Below are 23473 nucleotides of genomic sequence, written 5' to 3' on the forward strand. Positions count from 1 at the left end.
GTACAGCCATATAGGACCTAAGTATAAAATGCTCATTGCAGTAGGCGAGAAAAAAAATGTCTCTGAAAATATTACACACGGAGAAAACAGAATCCCCGTAATCCCAAAATTCCCATGGCAGACATTTAATTTGCTTTTTCAACACTAGCTTAATCTTTTAATACCTATGTTCCTTTAACAATGCATAAAGCTGCTCGAAAGTCTGGGCTGAATAGTGCCCTTGTAAAGCATCCTACAGAGAACTACTCCTAATAGCCCAGTAGTGGTGGAGGGTTTTTTTGTTTTTGTTTTCTGTTTTTTTTTCCCCCCAGGTATTCAGAGCCAAAGGCTTGAATCTGGGCAAATGGAGCTCACCTTTTATCCTTCTGATGGGAGAGCACCAAGGACTGGCTTTGCACTGGTCTTCTGAATTAGATGAAAGAACTTCATCTCTATCATGCATCCACATTTTAACTCACTTTTTTAATGCTATAGGACATTACATTAGAGAGCATATTTCCACACACATCAGGATAGGACTAAGTTCCAAAATGAAAATGTGCACCTGCCTCACTGGTCAAACTTAAATTATTTACCTTCTTTATTTCATTATTTATGATTAAAATACAGCTTAAACTTCTGATTTCAAATACAAATTTCCATCCTTTTTATATTTTTCAATTTTTTTTTTTTCAGGAATAGCGCTCCTCAGAGAGTTTATTAGTCAGTTCTGAGACAATCACATGGTGGCATGCACAGAAAGTGAGGAACGGGTTTCTCTGTTGGTATCGCTATGGCCTGCTTGTCACCTGCCATCTTGACCCACAGGAAGTCTCTGTTCTCCTTGGCAGGGACAGTTCTGCCCCCAGGAATCCCTCACAGCAGCATCTGGAGCAGGGATAAAGGAACTTCCTCTGTCTCTGAGCCAGGTGTGAGATAGGCCCTTTCCTTTAATCTCCCACAGTACAGCAGTGATACCACAGTAATTACTAATGAGTGTTACTGAAAGTTCAGGAATAATGAAAGCGAACTATAACATGGGGAATGACTTAAAACTACCCCATGGACACTTGGGGTCCACTCAGGCTTGATACTTTTCTAAATCCCAGACTCATAGACTCCTCATGTACAGTGACAGATATGATTCAGTCTCCCGCACTTTCCAAGGCAGGGCAAACTGTCTCCAAATTCATAGTTAAGAAAATATTTTTCTTATGTTGAGTTTAAAACCTTAGTTTTCTTATCCCATTATTGGTGGCTTTCCAGGGTAATTAAGAAGAGGAGGGTAATTTCCCTTCCAGAAAATCTGTTCTTCCACACGTAGGAATATTCTGTAGACTTCTGGCTCCAGCTGAATGTAGTCCAACATTAATTTTTTCTCAAAGTCTTAGTGAAGCAGGTTTAAATAAAAAGCTGCATGTAGGACATTAGCAGCTCTGTTCAGCTGCAGCTGCATCAAAACTCTAATTTTTTCACCATTTCTGCTTATTAAAAACTCTAAAAATCTTAGGGTCCAGAACCACTTGATTATGGTTAATTATTCTATTTTATACCTAATAATAATTAACAACATGACCAGTAAAACTTTTCAACAAGTCAGGTATATTGAACATGCAATGATTTAATTAATTCTCAGACTTCAATGATTTGTGTACCTTCACTAAAATTTTAAAAACAATTTCCACTTAGAGATTTACCTTTCAGTCAGCCCATTTCACCTTTTATATTTCACGTTCCTGTGATGGGGCTTTTGAATAAACATTATGATGAATACTCTGTTCTAAATAGTGTGCAAATAGAAGAATCCTTTCACTTCACATGCCCACAGACAGATAAAGACAACTTGCAGAATGCTGTATCAATGTCCATGAGGCCTTCTTTTTGCCCTCAGTCCCCTTGAAAAGAGTCAGCTAAAATGATAATTTATAAAATATTTTAAATATATAGAACGATCATTTTCACATAAAACTTTAGACCACATCACCTTTTACAAAAAGAGTAATCTCTTTCATCTTTTCCTTTAAACCTTGCAAATGAAGTTTAGGGACACAAGATCAGTATTCTCACTTAAAATAAACAGCTTATGGACCTAGTATTTCACTTGAAAAATAGAGAAAGAAGTTTTATAAAAGAAAACATACACACACACACACACACACACACACACACACACAAAGAGAGAGATTTAGATAATTATATAAAATATGAAGAAGCTTTTCTCTTTTTTGGAAATAAATTTATAGCATCACATACAGAGTGTTGTTTTTAAATCCTAATATTTAGCAATTAAATGACCCATCCAAAAAATGCTCAAAATTAAGTAAGTAAAAGTTTATGGTTTTACAAAGATTCTCAGGATTTTCACACATGAACTAGAGTATTGGCTTACATAGGTTCATGTAGGTCAAATACACATGGGTCTAGTACTGTCTCATCCTTTAAAAGTGGAACCTTCTGGTACAAAGAGTGTCACTGTGGCTTGTGGATTCTGGGGTGCTGCTTAAATAGACTGACCATAAATTATCATTGCAAACCAGGACATTTTTGAGTTACAGGATTGCTGTTTGTAATTACCGAGACAAACCAAAAATCCTATGCAGATCCCCTACCACTAACCTACACTCTTCCTTGCAAACAAGTCAGCTGTTACCATTTTTTTACTATCTCCTATCAGCCATCACTTCAGCGTAATGTTCTCTGAATGTCTCACATTTTCACAAGTCACTACACTTCTACCTCGCCCGAATATTAAACAAAATCCCACATGAAACACATGCTATTCATTATAAAGTTAACTCTTTCCTCATTCATTCAACATATAATTATTGCTGGCTCTTCCTTAAGGCTTTGAAGCAACTACCTTTCGTTGGTAAAGAAGAAAGTGTAGGATTCCTTAAGCTTCCTTATTTTTTTTTCTTTTTCCTTCCACCTTTTTATTTAAATTCCAGTTAGTTAACATATAGTGTAATATCAGTTTCAGGAATAGAATTCAGTGATTCATCACTTATATGTAACACCCTCCCTTAAGTTCTCAACTCGAAATATATGAAGGTCAACATGCTATTGTGCTCCATTGTTACAACAGTAACTTGAATACAGTCATGTAATAATTTTCAGCTAAGATTCTTCACTGTTAAACAAAAGTATTAGAGAAACTTTAAATTAATAAAATATTATAACTAAGTGTTTGAAAAAATATTACAGTAAGTGTTATGAACAATTAAAAAATAAAGCCAAAATTTCAAAAGGAACTTTCATTATAGAAGAAAACAAAAATGTGTATTATATACCAAAATGGCAGTAGAATGGGATGCATTACCTGGGTGAATGCAGTCCTAAGAGATATAAAGAAATTATTTCTCCTGAATGATACAAAAAGTCACCTATAATGAAATCTGCCTCTTGCCTATGTATATTCTTCTTTCTAGTAATAGCACTCTGATTCTCTTTTAAGAAATCATCCCTAATCCACTTTTAGGTCATGCAGTCTTAATAGGATTTACTCTCTTCCTTCCTGGTCCCATTTTCTGGCTCCAGGAATAAACCCATGACCAAGGCCAAACCAATCAACGGTGTGTATTTCCTTAGGCACATTCATTGTTTTAAGATGAGCACATGGCTCAATTCAAGCCAATGAGACCCCATCCTGGCTCCAGAAAATACAAGCACCCTCTCACTGATAAGACCATCAGTCTGCAATTTCAAAAATCCATCACAAGGATAAATCTCCTCCGAAAGTAAAATCAGTTTAGAAAAGAAGAAGGAGGAGGAGTAGAAGAATAAAAAGAAGAAGAGGAGGAAGACCAATGAGGTTTGATCTGCTAATATTGTTTCTGTAACTGTAGGCAGATGTGGCTAAAGAAACTGCTATATTTTTTAGTTGCATGAAATAATAAATTGTTATTGTTTGATTTCTTCCTCCCCATTTTTTATTTCAGATTTTTTTTCCCTAAAGCCAACAATTTTTGGTTCCAGACGAGGCTAATGCTTCATAAGAAAGGAGGTAAGATTAACTTTCAACATACACAGAAAGTTAATGATATTCCAGCCAGAGGGGAAAAATAAACAAGGGAAATGATCCAGGAAAACATGCTTAAGGTGGGGGTTTATCTGGAACACAGGAGAGGGAAAAAGGGGTTAGCATAGTGGAAAATATGCTGCAGAGTCAGTGGCAAGATTGTGCACATTCTTCAATGTCAGAACCAGAAGCTGGAATTTTATTTTGCAGGAAAAAAAATGTGTCATAGGCTATTTTAGATAGAGTAGGAGAATGACATGATCAGCTCTGAAACTTTGGAAGATTATGCTGACAGCATTATATAGAACGGTTTTAGAAGAGGAAATTCTAGAGAAAGAGTTGCAAACTCGTGTGGCTGACACAGAGGAATAAAGCACTTTGGTGAAGGAGCTGTACACAGAGGAGATAAAATAGAATGAGATGATAAAGTCTGCTTAACTTAGAACTTCCTCACTTACAAGGTCCTGCCATTCCTTTTTACTTAATGTGACATATTAAAGCATATTAAAAATGATGGTAGGTTTGAGGTCAGTGAAAACTGATATGTAAAAGCACAAAGTAGAGTATTAGAGTTTCTCTGCTCAGTTACTAGTAAACAGAAACAAAAGGCATCAGGGACCCCTCACATTTAAAATAGAGTTAATAATGGGGAGGGCTGGGTGGCTAATTGGTTAGGTGTCCAAATCCTGACTTCAGCTCAGGTCTTGATAAAAATTTTTTTAAAAACTGGAATTAGTCATGTACTAAAAATAAGTTTATCCACAGGAAAAAAAATGTGTCTGTGTGACTTGAATTTTATGGATGATAGTACTATTATAAACTTTTAAAACTCATGTATTATAGTTTGAAATGTCATTTGAAATAACACTTACCTTTCAGAAATCTCTGTTAAATCTTTGATTAGGTTTAAAAAACAAAACAAACAAAAAATCATTATGTGAAGAGTCCACTTAATTCATTTTGTTTTATTGAAATCATAACTCTCAGTACGTGATGGTAAGCACATTTAGAGAGTTATAATTGTACAAAATTCCAGGTCAAAATTAAAGTTTAAACTTGGACACTGGTAAAGGAATTAAACTTATGTGTAGGTGGATATGAGGACCATAATAGAGGTAGCATAGTCAAAATTTCAAATAATTTGCTTACATTTGAAAAATGATCATGATAACGAATTTCTGAAAGGAGATATATATTCAATTGGGTATAATGACCTTACATGTTTATGGTGCCTGGAATGACAAAGGCTCAAAGGATGAAAGGTTAGACTAATTAATATTCCATGCTATCCAGAAATGTGAACAGAAGGAAATATGATTATTTGGAAAGATTGATTAAAACTGGGGGAAGAGAAAGAAGGAATTGGGAAGAATAAAGAAGTTTTTGTAACATACATAGAATGCACCAAATTCATGTTTTGAACCAATACAACTACTAAAATAAATAAATACATAATAAAAAATATATAAAGAAATAGATACATAGAAAGTAAATCTAATAAAGTTATAAAGGAGATGAATTTGAATTCTAAAACATTTCTCAAATAGTACAAATGAGGTTAGGAAAGATGGGGTACTGGTCAAGTTTTGGGGAGTCATATGTTATACATAGATTTTCTACCACACAGAAGTTGGGGCTCCTAACCCCCATGTTGTTCAAGGGTCAACTGTGTACATATATATAGATGGACTAAACACTTCAATTAAAAGAGAATTAAAAGGGAAAAATCAAAATAAAATTATGTGTCATTAAGAGGAGATATACATTTAAAATAAAATCAAATCATATATATAATATAAATACAGGTTTTTGTATATAAATATATAGAGAGAGACAAGACAAAGACAGAGACAAAGATTTATTATAATGATTGGCTCATGGAATTATGGAGATTGACAAATCCCAAGATCTTCAGGGCCAAAGGTGGAGTTGCAGTCTGAAAGCTGGCACCCATAGCACACACGTATCATTTTGAGTCCAAAGGCAGGAAAAAATATAAATGTCTCATTTTACTTAGGGGAGTAAAGCTTCTTGTTGGGGGAGGGTCAACTTTTTGTTCTATTCAGGACTTCAAATGATGGGATGAGGCCCACGCATGCTGGGAATCTTCTTTGCACATTTAAATTTTAGTCTCATCTAAAAACTTCCCCACAGAAACAGCCAGAATAATGTTTGACTAAATATCTAAGCATCCCATGGCCCAGGTGACACATAAAATTAACCATCAAAGTAAATAAAGGAAAAACAAAACTGATGCAAATAGAAAACACATAGCAAGATGGAACACTTAATTTCAATCATATAAAAATGGTATTAAATATAGATGGACTAAATCCTTCAATTAAAGACACAAAAAACCAAAATAAAGCCATGTGACATTAAGAAGAGATAAACATTTAAAATATGATATATATATATGTATGTATATATATATATAAATTAAAAGTAAAAACATTGAAAAGAAGATGTCTATGAAAATACAAATCATAAGAAATCTGGACAATTATATTAACAGCGGACACTGTAGCCTTCAGTGTGTGTGATATTACCAGAGATAAAGAAAGGTATTTCATAGTAAGCATCATAGTAAAATCAAGTCAATAACAACAAAAAAGATGTTATTAACCCAAATATAGATGAACCTAATATCAAAACTTAAAATAATATATGAAATATAAACTAACGACTGAAAGAACCAAGAGATATACAATGACAGGAGAGTCTAATATCTCATAGACTAAATAGAAAACTGAGTAAATACATAGAAAATTTCAAGAAGACCAACAACTAACTCAAACTAAAAGAGACCAGTACAAGCAACAATTGTAGAATATAATTCTTTCTAAAGAAAGAGGAGTGGTCAGCAAGATAAACTATAAACTGAGCCATAAAACGAGTCTTAATAAATTTAAAATAATTGAAATCACACAGACTATGTTCTCTTATGTTGATAAAAGTAGTATTTGGTATTTATTTTAGATGTTAAGATTCTCCAATATACACTTTTAACCAATCTAAATTCATCTTCAAATAATATATGCCATTTCATGCATAGTACAGGTGTCCTCTAAGAGTATTCACATTTCCTCCCTCCTGTAGATTATTTCTGTCACTCATTTAATTTAGTCATACACAATAATCACCCACTCCGTTGGTAATATTGTTACTTTAAGCAAAACTGCTATCTCTAAGCTTCACAGAGTTCAGTAACCTCCCCAAGGAAACAATCGAAAAAGCTGTTGTAGAAGCAAGACACACATCCTCTTCAAGGGATTGAGTTTATCAGTGCTCAATAGCCTTCCCAAACTCCTTGCAGTGTCCAAGAGGCCATGCTTTGCTGATTAATGTTTCTGTATGCAAGACCAACATGAAGATACTTGATTTTTCATTGCCAACTTCTTGATAGTAAGAACTTCCTGATCATGAATGTTTCCTGATTATAGCACCTGCTCATGGATCTGAAACTAGCAGTTGTAGTAACAATTTTTCAATACACAGGTAATTTTATGATTGTAGAAAAGGCGGTAATGTTCTGGTGGCCCAATTCTGCAGTATCATTCTCAAAGTCCATCCTGAAAACTGAATCAATAGTGTATTTATTCAGAGTTCTTTTTGTTTTTTCTGACCATTTACATTCATTTTTTTTCTTTTTTTTTTTTTAAGATTTTATTTATTTATTTGACAGAGATAGAGACAGCCAGTGAGAGAGGGAACACAAGCAGGGGGAGTGGGAGAGAAAGAAGCAGGCTCATAGCGGAGGAGCCTGATGTGGGGCTCGATCCCGTAATGCCGGGATCACGCCCTGAGCCAAAGGCAGATGCTTAACCGCTGTGCCACCCAGGCTCCCCTCATTTTTTTTTTCTTGAACCAGTCTATTACTTAAGGTATAGCCTAAGCTACTTACAAAATGAAAGAAAAATTCCAATGGCTCAGCCATGATAGATATTTTCCTCTTTCTCTCTCACTGAACAGTCCAGAAGTAGGTAAATAGCATAAATTGCCCAGGAAAATCTGCTCTAAGTGTTCATCCAGAGAACCTGTTTCCTTCTTTCTATCGCTCTGTCCTCCCCGAAGGTATTGACCTCATTTGTATGGTTACAGGGGTTCATAAGGGCCCTATCAGCATTCCAGCTCTTGAGACTAGGAAAGCAGAAGTAGACATCAAACAACCTCCTTGTACAGAAGACATACAGAAGTTGTGCTTTCCATTCTATCCGATTCCTTTGGTAATAACCTAGTCATAAAGCCTCAACTGGTGAAAAGAAAGTTAGGAAACAGTGTCAAATGGGTAATGTGTGCTCAGGGAATTCTCTAACCACAACAAAGAATGGGAGAATTGCAATATCTGTCACAATAAGTTAAGATCAATTCTGTTTTTATTTGTATTTTATATTTTTAATATTTTATTTATTTCTTTGAGAGAGAGAGAGCATGAGCAGGGGGAGGGGCAGAGGGAGAGGGAGAAGCCGACTCCCCACTGAGCAGGGAGCCTGATGCAGGGCTCAATTCCAGGACCCTGGGATCACCACCTGAGCCGAAGGCAGATGCTTAACCAACTGAGCCATCCAGTCATCCCTAAATTCTGTTTTTAAAAGTGGAACATGAGCAATACATACTGAATTGCTGTAATTTCTACCCTAGTGTCCTCTATAATAATATAATCCATTCATTCCTTAAACAAATGTGTGTTGGTGCCTACCGTATTCTAGTTATGTAACAATAATGGTCTCAACCCACAGGATGCTTAGAGAATAGTGCTATGGACAAGCAAGTAGACAGTAAATACAACAATATAGCTAACATCTGAGTCCATATATGTGTGTCATGCTATTTCATTGTTTTATGTTTTTAAGTTTTGTAAGCTTTGAGATCAATTACTTAAGGAAGCACTTATTATTATATCTACCTTAAAGTTAAGAAATCTGAGAAACAGCTTATACGACTTGTCTAAAATCACAGCAGTATTTAAATTGGAGAACCAGAGTTTAAATTCAGATTTCCTTATTCCAGATGAATTCACGTAACCATTTTGTCATCCTGACTTTCACTATGTGTTAAGAGGACACTAAAGTACTCAGACAAAGCAACTGCAGAGATACATGTAGAAGGAAAAAACAAACCAAAGGGAAGTTCAGAAGTTGTTTGTGACTGTGGTGCATAGGCAGAAACTGTGGTACACTCATACAATGGAATACTTCTTAGAGATAAAAAGAACAGGTTACTGATACATGCTAAAGCACGTATGAATCAAAAACAAGGGTATATACTGTGTGACTCTAGTCATATAAAGTTTTAAAAGGGAGAAGACTAACAATATGAAAAATAAAATATCAGAACAGCAGTAGCCTCATCAGTTTGTTCTCTATAGTTAAGAGTGTTTCTTGGTTTGCCTCCCCCCCATTTATGTTGATTTTGTTTGTTTGTTTCTTAAGTTCCATGTATGAGTGAAATCATGTGGTATTTGTCTCTCTGACTGACCTATTTCACTTAACATAATATGTAAAATGTGAATAATGAAATAAAAAATGGTATAAGGCAAAAATAAAGAATTATTAGAGAACAGTAAAAATGAATACTAAGAATAATTCACCATAAGAAGAAAAATAAGGTAAAATAGAGTAGAAACATTACAATAAATTGACAGAAAAAAAACAAAAAAGAACAGGAGTAGCCTCTAGAAGTGTAGCTGACTATTAGGAACAAAGGAGAAGTTTCTAGGGATGATGGAAGTCTGCTATATTTGAAAGTGTTAAAGTTAGCTATACAATTAAAATTTTGCCTTTCGGTTTCACTTTTTTTTTTTTTACCTCTAATTCACATTTTTTGCATTATAGTGGAGTGAGGATTAGACATTTTGTTATATCTTTTATATATTCTACATCTGAGCAAATGAAGAAATATATTAAGGTTAAAAGATGGAAAATTATTCCCAGAGAGAGGGTATAAATTGAAAAAGAAGACAAAGAGAATCTTTTGGAGTGGGGACATTTGTGAAAAAATATGTCCCATGGAAAATCCGGATTGAATATATCCCAGAAAGCAATGATAACAACTCAAATGGAATGTCTGTGTGTGTGTGTGTGTGTGTGTGTGTGTGTGTTCCATAAAGTATTAGTTCTCAAACTTTAGCATGCCTCAGCATCACCCAACTTAGAAGGGTTTTTAAAATACAGACTTTCACAGATTGTTGGATTGTACCTCCCATATCTGCTCAGTATGTCTAAGGTAAATGGAGGTAGCATTTGCTTCTGAAATGAATTTATGTTGCTCTTGCTGATGGATCAATTTCAGAAAAATTAAACTATATGAATGATATTTTAGTGATGCTCTATTTCTGATGGATTAATCAATATCATTGCCAATTATTCAAAGTAAACAGAAGGAGGAACTTGTCATAGTAAACCTGAAAGAATAAACTAGGTAAAATGAAGAAAATTATAAGACACATATGCATGCACACATGCATATAAATATATTCATATATAGCTCCACATACAATGACATGTATTCCATTTGGGGGTATGGTCACTATTTGTTTCTACAAAGATATCACATGAACAAATTATGACTGGATTATTTTACTTTATTTCAGCTATCTTAATATTCATTATGTCACCAAAGTAATTGGCTATAATTATAACTATTATGATGCCGGGTTTTCAGCCATTTATTTTTCTAGTTACTAGTAAAAAAATTAGTAAGCCTGGAAAGAGAAAAAAATAAATACAATTAAAGATTTGGAAAGCAAAAATATTGGGAATTAGAGACAGTGACTCTTTGACAAAGACTAGGTCACAGAATTATTACTACACAAAGATGTCTACCTTAATTTTATTAAATAGTCTTTTCATATTCTGATTAACATATTGGATTCTTCCCTTTTTTTCATTAATTTGAAGACATTGAAATTATAATAAATAGAAGTTTCTTATCTTCAAATATCTTTCTACATCTTTTAGAAAATTTAGGAATAAAAATTAGTTGTAGATTCATGTAAGGATTAATTGAAAAAAGCGGGAACTGGAAACCTCGAAGAATCTAAGTAAATACTGAAGAAAAAGATTAAATGAATCTCAAATCAATAGTATAACAATAAGATATATATATATTCCTTTTGGAAGGAGCATGCATCTACCATCTTAGTTCAAAAGGCTCATATCCAACGTTGACATGTAGCACTTATAATTATGTATGTGATTACATATGCATATATGTATAGATGTATAGGCTTAGATACAGAGTTTTTTTGCAGTTTGATTCCTATTACTCAGCAATTGTTACGTTTGAGAGGAAAAGTTTAAAAGTTAAAAATTTTAAGAAGAAATGAAATCATGAAAGTCATAAGGACATTCTGAAATAATTTAAGTCATATAATGTATTTTAACCAGAAATGTAGCAATAAAAAAATGAAACAATGGCAAACAATGGGTCTTTTGCTGTTGTTTGTTTGTTGCAAGGATTTGGCATTTATACAGATGAAAATGGGTAAAGATACAATAAAAATAAATATTTTAGCTTATATACTCTAAAGTAGCCAAAATTTTACTTAGAAGATAAACATAAACATATGTATGTTAATATTTAACATAAGTTATATATTCCTTTTGAGTTCATTAAAATATCAATGTACTAAACTAGGTATTATATATAACATGTATTTTATATCATCCTTATCTGTCAAAGTCTCTTTGAAAACAATGTCTAATAAATCCTTGACTAGGTGACTACTACTTGGATTTATGGATTTACATGGAAATGGAAGTTTAAAAGGCAAGGAAACAAAAACTTTTTAACAAACATCTGCCCCTCATTGTGCTTGTTAATAAAAAACACCTTTTTAAATGAAACTTAAACCTAACTTGGTAAGGGCATGAAGGTAAAGAGGATAATATTATGTATTATTTGGAAACTCACTCTTCATCGATCATATTTTTAGGAGAAATTTTATTTTTTCTACGAACACAGGTTAGGATTATGGAGCATACAGAAGTTAATCCTTTTTTTTTTTTTTTTTTTTGAGGGAAAAGGAATCAAGGGATAAAGCCAAGGGACGTGGATTTCTCCCATGTTGCTTTAATACTCACAATGAAATGTTATATTGCTTTCTGTTTCTCTTATTAAATATTTACACTTATGTTATTTATAAATGTGATGTATTGAGAATCTATTATATACCAGGTATGATTCTAAACGAAGAGAAAAAAGAAAGAAAAAACACATAAGCTTTTCCTCCAATGCAGGTTATATTCTGAGGCTGGGGTAGATACAAAAATGAACAAATAAATAAAGCATCTACTGTATCAGATGACACGGAGAAAAATAAAGCATGGAATGTGGGAATGGGAAGGACAGTAAGAGCTGATGTTTTAAATGCGGTGATTAGGAAATGCTTCCTGAGAAGATGACATTTGAGCAAAGTAGAGGGAGATGAGGCAAGAATCAATGTGGGTATCCAGGAAAGTGGTATTCCAGGCAGAGATGGCAGGTTTAAAACCTCTAAAACAGAGATATTTTTGGTATGCTCATGTAACAGCAAATAGGTCAGCATTGCTGGAGGAAATTACATGAAGAGAAAGAGCAGGAGAAGATGGAGATAAAGAGTCAACAGCAAGAACAACTTGAAGTGGTACAGGTCCTTGCAACTCTATGCCAAGGAATCCACTGGAAGAGGGGGAGCAGAGCGTCATAACCTAATTTATGTTTAACAGGGTCATTCTAATTACTGTGTTGTTTATAGATTGAGGGCTAGGATAGGAAGAAAGAATATAGGAATGAAGACTAAGAGGCTATTGCAACAATGCAGTTGAGATATTTTGTAGCTTTATTCATGATAAGTAACAGAAGAGGTAACAAAAATTCTTCTGATTCTGGATATTTTGAAAATAGAGCCAACATGATTAATACTTGTTTGGATGTGAACAGTGACAAAAACAAAGGAAGCAGGAATCAAGGTGATACTAAGCTACTTGGCCAGAGCTACTGAAAGTTGCTGTCCACAAGAAAATGAAGATGTGATGTAGGCTACAATTAAATATTTGGTTTGGTCCATGAGTTTTATGTCATACAGTCATGTCACTAGAAGAAAAAGACAGCAACAACATAGTTACTGGAGAATTAAACATTTGAAACTGAGGGTATGGAGATAATGTAGTTACTAGAAATAAGAGGTTTAGGGAAATGCTGCACAATTAAGTTAATTTTCACTAAAATGTGGAAGACTACATGAGAAACAGGATTAATATGGAGGAAGATCAGGAGTTCTTTTCAGCATGCTAACTTTGAGTTGCCAATTACTCATGCTTAGGAGATGTCCAGTAGTCTGAAGAATATAGGACTTGTCATCAGATATATGATATTTAAAGCCATTTGTCTATATGTTAACAATTAAGGGATTACTAAAAATAAAGAAGAGAGGTTTTTCAAGGCTGACTACTTGAACAATACAGAGTGTTGATGACTAAGACATAAGAAGCAACTGTCAATGGAGAGTGAGAAAGAGAAGTGGGTGAAATAGAAAAAGAAACAGAATGTTTTGATCCAGAATCCAAATAATGCAAATCTTCCACTTGATGAACGACATCAAAAGTTGTTAATAGGCTAAGAAACATTAGAATTACAAATTGACCATTGTATTTAGCAATGTAGTAAGCAGGTGTGAGAAGAGCAGTTACTAGAAATGGTAGACTAGTAGCCAGAAGTGATTGCATATATTAAAGAATGAAAGGGGCAGAACTGGAAGACAGAAACAGTTAACATTTTTTAAGAGTGTGAAGTTTTAAAAGAAAGCAAAGAAATGAAGTCAGGGAAGGCTTTATTTGTTGCTGGTTTTATATTTGTTTATTTTAGAGGCTGATTTTTGTGTTTTTTATTTCAGTTTTTTATACTGATAGGAATATTCATTATTCTAGAGACAGAAAGATGAGAAGCACTGGAGCAATGTCTTTGATTAAGTGAGAGGAAACCGTGCATAAACAGAGGGGTGACATCATCTGGAAACATGAACAGTCATTCATATTAACACAAGAGGAGGGTAGACAGGAGAAAGAATAGTTATAAAATAGTCATCTCAGGAAGTGGCAGACTGAAAGGTTTGGAAAATGTAATAGACTTTCCAAGCAGCTTAAAGGATCCACTTGAAGTTAATAGTCATGATTATGATGTGAAGCTACTCTGCAAAAATTTGTTTGCTAGCCAATCGTGTTCAGCTGCGCAAGTCCTGCTAGAAGTCTGCATTTGTCTTTGAATTTTGCCAGCTGAGATGGACCATACTAGAGAAGAGATTAATTTGATGGTTCTTGCAAGGGTATGATTATAATGATAAATCATGGGTTATCAGGACATGAGGATATGATGTATATTATAATGAAATATTTGATGTATGTCATAGAAATCATGTTGCTAGAAGAAATAAGATAGAAACAAATTAGTAACTGGAGAGTTGGGCCTTTGAATTTTAGGGTATGGGGATGATATTGTTACTGGGAATAAGAAGGTTTAGGGAAGTTCCACCCAGTAAACATTTATATGATGATTAGAAAGTTCATATAGCCACAATAACCACTAGTAAATGTGGCTATTGAATCATTGATTTTTGGCTAGTGTAACTAAGGAATTAACTGATATTAATTAAAGACCTACATATAGCTCTTTACCAGGAATGAGGGGCAGAGGAAGAGTATGGGAAAAGCACACAGCATTAGAGAAAGGGAAAGTGAGCTAGAGATGAGAAGAATGACCAAGGTGACAACAGATGATTAGTATTTTACTCACGGGTAAGGAGTGGTATAGTCTGATGATATGAGAGTCAAACCCGGGATATTTTAGGAAAAGAAAAGAGAGACTGGTTTAGCTATTAGAACTGGCAGTGGCAGCCAGTAGAATAAGATGTTGAGAAAGCAAATGTCCATTCCTGGAAAGGGTTGCATATAGATAGATAGATAATAGATAAGAAAGGGAGGGATGGAGGGAGAGAGGAGTTTTATGGGGATGAGAATACAGGGAATGAGGAATGACCTGGGAGTCCTAGGCAGCTTATGAGAACTGCTAAAATTGGGGTAAAGAACATAATAAAGTTCTTCCTGATTTTCACAGAGCTGATAGATTTTGCTATACTCTTTTTGGACAGTTATTGTATCATCCATTTCATTCAAGAAATAATAATTAACCATCAGCTAGGTGTCAGACATGATACAAAACTCCAAGGAACAAGTGCACACCATACAATGGACATGGTTTCCACACGTATTTTCTGCCAAAAATACCTCTTAGGGTACCAGATTTCATACCTATAATTTGCTGTGTAAATGAGTACAATGTATATTGTGTATTCTTATGTTTTCAGACATTTTGCTCATGTCAATTGTCAGTATTTACCTTTCAAAGAGAATGGGTGAGTTCTTTTACTGTCTCCTGAAACGATCACTTTTGGTTTTATCCACCGAGATTGCAAATTATTTTAGTTGTCCTTTGAAAGCCACTCTCTAGTTGCATTATTATTTTAAAAAATCTTTTCAACACATTTGGAAAACAGAAAGAACGGATGTCATAACTATTTGATAGGTAAGAAGAATAAGGACAGATGGAATAAATTGAATTATTATTCCAAAGCTTACATTGAAGCGCCGTTATCAGAAAAAAAAAAAAAAAACACTTCACATTATTCTAAATGCTAATCCAGCAGTTTTACAAAATGGTTAAAAAGTGTTCTCTGTTTTATTTCCAATGTTAAAACATTCTGTTGTCTATTTGAGAGACAGAAACAACCTGGGCTTACTTCTGTAGAAAACCACAGTAGTGATTAACACCCTGCATTGGAGAGTAACCGCAGTGCGACAGACTTTCCAGAATTCCAAATCTGAGCTGTCAATGCCAATAATTAACTGATAAATGTAATAGATGTTTTCTCCCATTCTTTTCTTAGCTGACCTCTCTTTAAACTTGAAGACCTTGGCCCTTCCTCTCTGAAACTTTCTTTAAACTTTCATGACCCAATTCTCCTTGGTTTTCTCGTCATTTTTTTCCTAGTGTTTTATTTTCAATGCTTTCTTCCAAAAGTTAGTATTGACAGATTCTTTCTCTTCTAATTCCTAGGTGTTCACATTCTCTCCTACTTATTGTAACTGTTATGTGGATGACTCCAGAACCAATATTAATGATCTCATCTCTGTCTTGAATTTCACATCTCCCTAGAAGATATCTAGAGTGGGATTACCATTTCCAAACTTGAAATCAATGTATTTTCCCCTTCCAAGTACGTATGTCCTCATGTTTATTGTCTCTAGGAGGGTCACTATCTATTCAGTCTTCAGACCGGAAACCTGGAGTCTTCACTGATTTCTGTTGTTCCCTCTCCATCTATTATATGTCCCCCTGGATATTTAACTTTCTCACAGAGAATTTCCTTCTTTTAATTTCCAGCGTCTGACATCTAACAATGTTTAAAAATGTTTGCCAATTTGAATTAAATGACTGAAACTCTTAATGCCAGTCTATTATGTAGCTTTTCTTCATGCTACTCTAATTTTCAGTTGGTCTACAAAGCATTCTCTAGTTTCAAATATTTTTTTCACCTTTTTAAAATGTACTTTTTCCAGACTGTCTTTTTATATTATTTTAGCTTCCTACTTTTATAATAAATGAAGCTTCCAGGTATAGAATAATACTGAACTAAATTCATAGATGGAAAACTGCTTACCAAAATAGATGACCTACTTTGGTCAATTCACCTAACTCCTATTCAAACCTTTTCAATACATTATGACTAGATGATTTGAAGACTTTTTGAAATAAACAAAGGATATAATTTAATTACAAAGAAAATATTTACTTTAGACCATTATAATAATAATAAATTACATTGTTACCATCCATTACCAGGTTTCAATGTAAGAGTTGTTGTGTTAAAATGTGGTGAAGTCTCAAACAAATATTTCAAATTTAGTAAATTTATCAGAATTTAGGCTGTTCTATAGTCACTTATTTGTTCTTATGCTTAAATACCTACCCTTTCTCTTTTCTGAATAATTCATGAGATGAGGAATAATTTAGTTTTCATTAACCTTTGTTACTTAAAAATGTTCAGTCTGACATCTGTCCATTTGTTCTTATTCAGAGAACTAATGCAACAAAATTCAATCCCATCTCTATTACCATAGCACACTTAACCATGTGTGAAATAATACTGTACCAGCCCCCCCCCTTTTTTAAGATCTTATTTATTTTATTTGAGAGAGAGAGCGCGCATGAATGGGAGAGGGGCAGAAGGAGAGGGAGAAGCAGGCTTCCTGCTGAGCAGGGAACCCAATTCAGGCCTCGATCCCAGGACCCTGAGATCAGGGCCTGAGCCAAAGGCAGACGCTTCACCAACTGAGACACCGAGGCACCCCATACCAACTCCTTCTTACTCTGTTGAGTATAAGCCTTGCACTTTTTAGGGAGGGAGCTGTTTTCTTTCTTCCATTATTTCCCATGTAAAAATATGGGATTTTTTTTAGGTGACATCCAATTAGGTGGAGTTAAACCATTGAGAAGGGCCAACGTCTGGAAAATTCACTAGTTTTTTTCTTCCCTCTATTTTGGAATGCCATGAAGAAGTGATCCTGGTTACATGTTTCAGCTCTGCTGATATAAGCTTATGTCTGGGTGAACTCTCCTAGGTCTAGTTTGAGGTAAGGCCTGAGAATTGGTAATGGTAGGCAGTCCTTCTGTTGTTGTTGCTGTTTTGTTTTAAGTAGGCTCCACTCCCAACATGGGGGCTTGAAATCAAGACCCTGAGTTCAGGAGTCACATGCTCTACTGACTGAGCCAGCCAGGTGTCCCAGTAATGGTAGACAGTCCTTTTGGAGACACAAAAAGGCTTTATTCCTCAATGAGATTATCAAAATGAGTGACAGCTTATCAGCTTATCACCAGTTGCCTGTCTAGCATAACTTATTTAACAATTGGTTAAAAACATAGAAGGTGGAAAGCTGCACCACGTATTAAATTTCTACAATTTTAATAATAACTTAGTAATAGGATGGAATGTTGAGAGAAGAAAAAAGAAAAGGAGCAACAGTCTTCTTGGCTTTTGTTCAATGTCAAGGGTGGGGTATAAGTGGTCTTTAAGTGAGATTCAAAATCGCTTTGATGATGGCAGCTCGCTTTCAGACAAATATTCCTTGCTCACATTAGACAGTCACTTAGACAAACACAAAATGTCAGCTTTTCCTTATCCAATAGTTTATAGCGCACATTTTTTTCATTTATAGTAAACTTTGTTTTCCTTCTCTTTCAACAGCCTCAAATTTAATGGGTGTCAAATAATTATAATGATATTCAGCATTTCTAAAATACCTCTCTAATATTTCTTCATAAAGTTACCATTGATGTTTCTATGAAAAATTGTATATTAAAAAGAAGACATGATTCCACTGAAAAATCAGAACTTTATTCAACACCAGGCTCTCTTAAGAAACCTTATTTTTATAAATGCTTTTTTGTGAAATCTTTGTTATTACATGACCCATGGAGTTCATGTCATATGATAATTTACAGTACTGACTACTTTATACGATGAAATTAAACTTCCACAGATAGACTGCAAAGCCTTATTGCTAAACCCATTATATCATCACTCTCATACCTTGGGATATGGCTAGGACCCCACTATGTACTTGCAGCCATATAATAAAATGCTTAAGAGAGAGGACTTCAATGTAAGACTGCCTGCATAGCAATCCAAGTTTCAAATATTTCTAGCTCTGTGATATTAGCTGAGCTACTTAACCTTCTTAGTTCCCAGATGTTTAATCTATAAATTGAAAAGAATCACATTACCTATTTTATGGACTTTTTATAAAAAAGACAACTAGACAACTCAAGTTGAAGTCAGACACAAAATTAAGTACTCAGTAAATGCTTGCTATTATTTGAAATATCAGGTTGTGGTATAAAGGATCATAAATTATTCATTTTTACTGGCTTAAAAGCAATTCTACAGAAACCAATGCATCTAAAGTGCTAGAAACAAACAAACAAACAAACAAAAAAAAAACAAAAACAAAAAAACAAAATTAGATTACTTGCAAATTAATGTCCACACATTATTTTTACAATAAGCCGCAAGGTAAATTATCATTCAGTGTTGCCAACATAAGCCAAGTAATGCATCATTTAGATTCCAGGCAGGCAGGCAGGCAGGCAGGCAAGCAGGCAGGTATGCAATTGCATCAGGGAAGCCAGCTGCTAATTATCTGACTATAGTGGAACTTTAAATATCAAACCAGTTTCAAAAGCAATGCTCTTTTTTATGGAACAAGCATAGATGTTTAGGATAGGAGAAAACTGAAATAATATTTGGATGTCCTAAAGAGACTGAGGAACAAATAGTCTATTAAAAATAAGGTACATGCTAGTAGCAAAGATAACCTGATGGTGTCTACAAATTTCTGTTCCTGACAAGTTACAGTGGGGCTGCACCAGATAGAAAGAAATCAAATTAAAACTGACGTGAGTGCCGTGCCAGAAACGACTCTGAGCCTCTATTCATAAGGTTCCTGTGTACATAAAAATGTGACATTGAATGTTTTAGAACACTTAAATAATTGAACACCAAAATATGTGTTCAAAAGTAATTTTCAGGGTGCCTGGATGACTCAGTCTTTAGGCATCTGCCTTTGGCTGGGGTCATGATCCCAGAGTCCTGGAATCTAGCCCCAGGTCAGGCTCCCTGCTCAGCAGGGAATCTGCTTCTCCCTCCCTGCCCCTCCCCCAACTCATTCTCTCAATCTCTCTCTCACTCTCTCAAATAAATAAAATCTTTAAAAGAAGTAATTTTCATTTTTAAATTATATTTATATTAAGTTGTATAGTTGGTGGATGTTCTAAACCAGATATAAATGTACTTTAAATAAATAAAACTGGATTGAGATTTCTAGAATAGGGATCTAGATGAGGTAACAATTACTTATATAACAAGTCTATTTGTCTTTGAGATGGTGTGTCTGGTAAAGCACACTAGAAGGGATTCTGTTCATTGGAGTGACTGAGAAAATTAACAAGAAGGATTGTTTTAATATATCACTATTTATACCTACATAGTTATTTTCATTATTTTGAACAAGCATTTTAAACTGATTATTGGAAATGTGAAAATCTTCTTGCACATGATAGTTCTAGCAGCTAAAAATTTAAAAAAATTGGATTCTCAAAATGTTGACATAAATCATACATCATAGAGCAATGGGGTCAATTGGACTATTTATGGAAGAATCATTCATATAGGATCTTGAGACATGGATTGACATTGGCCAAATCAATCGATTGCTTGATTCTCATTTGCATAATTTGTGAATAGATAAATCATAAATATCAGATAAAAGCATAAATCCAGTTTGATCTAAGTTTGGAATCTATTTATATTCACTACTGATTGTGAATATTTGTGAATTAGTTAAAATTACCTGACCTTGGAAGAATCAGAGCTGAATTTGAATCTCATCTCTGTCAATTTCCAGCTTCATCCTTGAAAAAGCTATTTTCTTTTGTGAGTCACTATTTTCAATGAAATATAGTGATATTTATAATAGAAAGTGTTTGTTGAGAACTTATTACCTGGCCAACTCTAAGCACATTTTTAATGTATATTAGGTCATTTATATAGTGTCCCCAGACTCCTGTAAGTAATGGAGAATTTTGGAAATTACCATATCTGACTCAGTAAGGAAGCCAGAAAACTGAGCAGCAGACAAATTAAGAGCTTAGGTGGCAAGAAATAGGAGCTGAAATCAGACAATTAAGTATTCAATGGAATCTGAATAATTTTCTTTAATGTCTGGGAAGCTTATGGAAAAATACTGAATTCTTAAAATTAATAAGATAAAAGCAGTAAAATTAAGGAAGGAAACACCATTACAGAATAGATTTTGGTCATTTATTTTTATTAGTCTTAATTATTTATGATAATACTTCATAAGATACCAATTAATGTCCTGTAGGATAGTGTATAAAATTAACGACAGAATATAAGACTTCTAAGTAGCACAAGGCTATTAAGTCCTTTAAGAGAAGTGGGAGAGTTTACTTTTTTTGTGAGAATTTTTGGCTTGAGATTAGTGAAATTAAAATAATAGAGTTCTAACATTTTAATTAAAATATATGCATTTATTAAGAAGATACTTATAAAGTCTTATAAGAAATTAGTTTTTTTTCTAAAGAACTTACCAGATATAATATAACCACAGCAATATGGGAGTTAAATTACAGTAGATTAAAAAAGGTATCAGATTTTGGGGGGGAGGGTGTTGTGTTTATAAGTTCTTTATGTGTTTTAGATATTAACCCCTTATCTGATACATCATTAGCAAATATCTTGTGCCATGTAGTAGTTTACCTTTTTTATTGCTGTTGATGGTTTCCTTTACTGTGCAGAAGCTTTTTATTTTGATGTAGTCCCAATAGTTTATTTTTGCTTTTGTTTCTCTTGCCTTGGGAGACATAGATAAAAAAATTTTTTTGCTACATTCAGTGTGAAAGAAATTACTGCCTGTGTTCTTTTCTAGGATTCTTATGGTTTCAGGTCTCACACTTAGGTCTTTGATCTATTTTGAGTTTATTTTTGTGTGTACTGTTAGAAACTGGTCCAATTTTATTCTTTTACATGTACAGCTCATTGAAGACACTGTCTAATTGAAAAAATTGACAGGGGAACTGGATAGACATTTTTTCAAAGAAGACATAAAAATGGCAAATAGACATGTGAAAAGACACTCAACATCACTCATCATCAGGGAAATACATATCAAAACCACAATGAGATATCACCTTACACCTATCAGAATGGCTAAAATCAAAAAGATAAGAATAACAAGTGTTGACAAGGATGTGGAGAAAAAGGAACCCTCATACACTGTTGGTGGGAATGTAAATCGGTACAGGTGCTATGGTAAACAGTATGGAGGTTCCTTAGTAAATTAAAAAAGGAAATATCACATGATCCAAAAATTGGGTATTTACACAAAGAAGACAAAATATTAATTCAAAAAGAAATACACACCCTTATGTTTATTGTGGCATTATTTACAATAGTCAAGATATGGAAGCAATCCATGTGTCCATCAAAGGATGAATGGATAAAGGTGTGGTGTGTATATACATATTTTACAGAATATTACATGAAGAAAAATGAGATCCTGCCATTTGCCACAATACGGATGGCCCCAGAGGGTGTTCTGTTAAGTGAAATAATCAGAGAGGTAAATACCATATAACTCCACTCATATGTAGACTCTAAAAAACAAAACAAAACAAAACAAAAAAGACTAAACAAACAGAATAAATAAAGCAGAATCAGACCTATAAATACAGAGAACAAACTGATGGTTGCCAGAGCGGAGAGGGGTCAAGGGATAGGCAAAATGTATAAAGAGGAATGGGAGACTCAGGCTTTCAGTTATGGAATGAGTAAGTCATGGAAATAAAAGGCACAGGAACAAGAATCTAGTCAATGATATTGTAATAGTGTTGTATGTTGACAAATGACAGCTATACTTGTGGTAAGTATAGCAAAATGTATAGACTTGTTGAATTACTATGTTGTACACCTAAAACTAATGGCAACATTATAGGTCAGCTGTATTTTTTTAAAAATGGGAGGCATCAGAGAACAGCATATCAGGAATTACAAAGCAACCACATCGTCAAAATGCTGAGAAAATTAAGATCATGCTTTACTGTCTTTATCTTTTATTTTCTGCTGCTTTGAGAAAACAAATACTTATATTTCACACAAATTACCTGAAACAGAGTGTGTATTCCTAGGCAATATAGTATATACAATGCCAAATACACATTTTTCCCCCCTGGTTCTCTCTCTCTCTCTTTTTAATCTTCATTTATTTGTCAGAGAGAGAGAGAGCACAAGCAGGGAGAGTGGCAAGCAGAGGGAGAAGCAGGCTCCCGGATGATTAGGGAGCCCAATGTGGGCCTGGATCCCAGGACCCTGCGATCGTGCCCTGAGCTGGAGGCAGACGCTTAGCTGACTGAGCCACCCAGGCATCTCTCTCCTGGTTCTCTTTAAGCTACATCATGAATGGTATCAATTTGTATATGACTGCTAAAAATGTATTTATGATAACGTGTAAAATCATCCAGTAAATGGGAGACTTCGATAGATAATATTTGGAAGATATAGTTTAAATAGGTTAGAAATGGAGAAGTATGCATGAATGGAGAGTAGGTGATAGAGAATAATGGTCGATAAACAGTCACAAACACAATGTATCAAACTATTTTAAGTGTGCAGAGAAACAACAAAATATATAGATAATACGAACCAGTATAGATGATCTTAATGTCCAAAAGGCAGCATGTTTCTTCTTAGAAAGCTTTGTTGTAGCAATGTGAGTTAAAATAAGATAAAATGTTGCAATTACCTCCTGGTCGATTCTTAAGAAAATAATTCGCCTTTTCAGAGCTGCAGTAAAAGCAATACTCTTG

At 34.2% G+C, this 23473-nt stretch overlaps 1 long non-coding RNA gene across 1 annotated transcript in view; it reads left to right on the top strand.

Annotated features, from left to right (window-relative positions):
- The first annotated feature begins 3637 nt into the window (after positions 1-3637).
- The window catches only part of LOC123001559 (uncharacterized), a 47144-nt gene continuing 27308 nt past the window's right edge, over positions 3638-23473 (top strand). The window contains exons 1-2 of the long non-coding RNA XR_006410570.3: positions 3638-3790; positions 3918-3982. This is a non-coding gene — a long non-coding RNA (uncharacterized LOC123001559). The remainder of the gene's footprint in view (positions 3791-3917; positions 3983-23473) is intronic.

Source organism: Ursus arctos, unplaced genomic scaffold (genome assembly GCF_023065955.2).
Source record: "Ursus arctos isolate Adak ecotype North America unplaced genomic scaffold, UrsArc2.0 scaffold_9, whole genome shotgun sequence".
Classification (NCBI taxonomy): Eukaryota; Metazoa; Chordata; class Mammalia; order Carnivora; family Ursidae; genus Ursus; species Ursus arctos.